Source organism: Cimex lectularius, unplaced genomic scaffold (assembly GCF_000648675.2).
Source record: "Cimex lectularius strain Harlan isolate CLEC.00 unplaced genomic scaffold, Clec_2.1 scaffold141, whole genome shotgun sequence".
NCBI lineage: Eukaryota > Metazoa > Arthropoda > Insecta > Hemiptera > Cimicidae > Cimex > Cimex lectularius.
In genome coordinates, this window is record NW_019392838.1 from 1,245,519 (window position 1) to 1,248,987 (window position 3,469).

The 3,469-nt window shown below is 39.7% G+C and overlaps 1 non-coding gene across 1 annotated transcript; it reads left to right on the plus strand.

Annotated features, from left to right (window-relative positions):
* Positions 1-1,956: 1,956 nt before the first annotated feature.
* On the plus strand, positions 1,957-2,029 carry Trnad-auc. The gene has a single exon. It is a non-coding gene; the product is annotated as a tRNA-Asp (tRNA).
* The last annotated feature ends 1,440 nt before the right edge of the window (positions 2,030-3,469 follow it).

The following is a 3,469-nucleotide window of genomic DNA, read 5'->3' on the forward strand; positions in this document are numbered from 1 at the left end:
CATTACAAACCGACTTGGCGTTTCGACAGGCAGACCGATAAGTGATACGCCCATAATTTGTTTTATCAGAAACCCTGAATTCCAGCATACCTTTTCGCGTTGTAGGCTCGGATGCCGTGCCCGTTCGGAATTTCACAATTAATTATTGCAGATGGAATGTTGGGTTATGGACAGAATGCGAGTTTAACGGTACATCCCGAAATGTACCTCTACTACCGACTGCCGATGGCTACCTAATCCTATTAAAGAGAGGTATGCAAACAATACTGGTTAAGTCCGTATTCTGGAAATCAATTCAATCCGAACCGACTTTATCTAAATAACTTGAATGTTTTATACTTTAAATAAACAGGTTAACTCTGACAATAATTAACCGATTACCCATTTCAGACTTTCTGTCAAAACATTACCTTAAACAACTTTATTATTCGGAGCTTTGTAATGAAATTTCAGTTAACGTGACACAAAACTCAAAGAAACCCGGAGGCGAGCGACAGGTCATTTTCCTCTTTAACTAAATAATTATTAAATTTTGCCACCAAAAGTTATGTTTTTAAGCGCTACAATCTATTTAGAAAGAGCAACATATTATTTATTTTTTATTAAGAGTTACCATATGAGCCAGAGAACTTTACACTATGTCGATTCACTTATATATAGGGGTAAGAGGAGTGAGAAAATAAAATTCCAGGGGTGACGGTGGGAATCGAACCCCCGACCACGGAGTCGACGCTTACAAATCCCCCAGACATTATTGACAGAGGTTTTATTAAAATTTGCCTCGTACACCAACTCAAGTTATTAGATAGAAAACCGCCATTGGCTTTGTGGAAAAAGCTAGTACAAAATCCAAAAATGCCCTATGTTCCCAACTTCAGTAACCCTGGGTGTTTTGTTGATCCTTTCTGTATAACTGTTTTCTGGATAAATTCTGGGGCCATTCAGGTGGGTCGCGATCAAAGGGAATATTATGCTTACATTGAGGAATTGAGGGAAAGAATTTCTGCGATGACAAGACAGACGGAATCACGAAAACATAGTGATATGGGCGATCGAAACGATTTTAAGTTTCCTCAATTCCTGTATTTATAAAGAATTTTTCCATTAATCTGGAAGGATTAAAAAAACTCCAATAATAAAATTGAGAAAGGAAGTCCAGGGAAGTACAGACCCATCAGTGCACTGCCACCTTTTGGGAAATACTAGAAAAGCTTCCCAAGGAAGGAAATTGCACTATTTTCTAAAGCCTTCAGAAAGCCAATACGAATTTGAACCTCTGAAAGGGGCCAGGAATAATTCTGGAAAAAAGAAGATGACCTTTGGAGAGAATTTAATGCTACTTCGTGGTAATAAACAGTAGTGTTCTTGGTTTAAAAAAAAATTCGAGCTGGAAAAAATTACTTTACTGGAAAGCGAGCTTACGCTTATGGGATTTGAAGCCATGCTTCAAAGGAAGGTACAAAAACGCACTTCGGACACGACTTCTGGATATGCATAAACAGTTTCCATTTAAAGAAGCCTTTTCCAAGAATAGTGAAATGCAGATATGTTAATTGTAATTCACTATTTTTCGTGATCCGCTTGACCCAATTAATAACATTCAATTAATTAAGGTTTTAAGTTGAGATAAAAAAGTCAGCGTCACGAGCGGGATTCGAACCCACGACCTTCGGCTTGATACGCCGCTACTCTACCACTTGAGCTATCGTGACTTCGATCCCCTCGGGCACTAACTTCCCATCTCAACCCCACCTTTTGAATTTTCCCTCCTTTTTGCCATTTTTCAACGAAAAATAGTGAATTTAATGAATTAAAATGAAGTACACTTCACTAAAGCTCTCCGTGGCCATTTCATTTGTCTCTAATCCGATTACACGACATTTGAAAAATGGCAAAAAGGAGTGAAAATTCAAAAGGTGGTGTTGAGATGGGAAGTTAGTGCCCGAGGGGATCGAAGTCACGATAGCTCAATTGGTAGAGTAGCGGCGTATCAAGCCGAAGGTCGTGGGTTCGAATCCCGCTCGTGACGCTGACTTTTTTTATCTCAACTTAAAACCTTAATTAATTGAATGTTAATTGTAATGTCTGTCAAAAATGCATCTGATCTCCAGGTGCGAACGAAAGTTCATATGGTTTTTTTCAGAGGTTGTTAGAGGCATGATGACCTAAGAATCGGTGGTTTCCTCGACGAAGACATTTCAGCTAAGAGCAGTCAGGATCCTGAAAGTCCCCCTGAAACCAACACTACATACCTTCATCCAGGGAAAGCCAGAATTCATTCTAATACCCTACTCGCATAAAAATGAGCAATTAAAACTTCAGGAGGAACTTCAGGCTGACAAGATTCTGGGGAAGCCTGTTGACGGCTAGATTCAGATCTGTTAAGAAATTTCAAAATAAAATGATAGAGCAGACTGAGAGAAAGGGATCCCAGAATGGCACCTATGTCTACAATATCTAGTGTAGAGATGGCTATAAGATCGAGTTTGGTCTGACAGCTATGGAATCTATGGAAATATACCGAGGCCGAGGGCTGTCTTTTTCTTTCAGACGGAGATTGTTGATATCAAACACTATTTCAGGGAGATCAAAAGGGCTGGGTTTTACCAACGAATAAATAGCCATCTAGTCGGACAGTGCTAGAAGACAAGTATCTGACCGGTAGTCCATAGTCTTCTAGGAATAGATGAAGGCAGTGTCGGACATTGATGACTACTAAGTGCATCTGAGCATACAGAGCAGAAGGGCAACGGGGAGCCACATAAATTGGCCAAGGTAAGTCCGACGAGGTCATCTTTTGGCCCTGAACCATTTTGCGGCATACCATAAACGTGAATCATCGATGGGTTGTAAATTCAGTTCAATGGGACTGTTCCAGGACGGAGGCGAACAAGTTAATTCGCCGTACTGTAAAATTCCATTCCAGGGTTACTGGTTACAGCAGCACGTTAGCAATGATAGTAGGACTGCTGACTGGACACTGCATAATCTGAGGTATATAAGGCGGATATTGCCAAGGAGAACAGCGGATCATGTTCACTTTTGGTGCAAAGGTGCACGCTGCTACGCTTAGATTCCTTCTCCTGGATTTAGGAAAGCTCCAGATAGATACACACGTCAACACTTAGCAAAGCTTCGAGGTCTGGTGAAAAGCCTTATTACACTGGGATAAGAATAAGTCTTTGGTTCAATGGAATTGTATTCAGGACAGAAGAGAAAAAGTTATTTATCATCTCAGGAAGTAACAGCACGTCTACTAAAGATTCTAGAATGTGTTGGGACTAGAATGTTTGTAGGTCTGAAGACCGAGTTTCCGGCCGACTTTCAACCTTAACCTTTTTAACTAGATTGTGACATATTTGTAGTTTCCAATAAGAAATAAAAAATTAAAATTAAATTTGGTGTTTATATAATAAAGCAAAAAAAGATATACCAGGTAGATAAGTTAAGTTGATCCAAAAGGATTAGT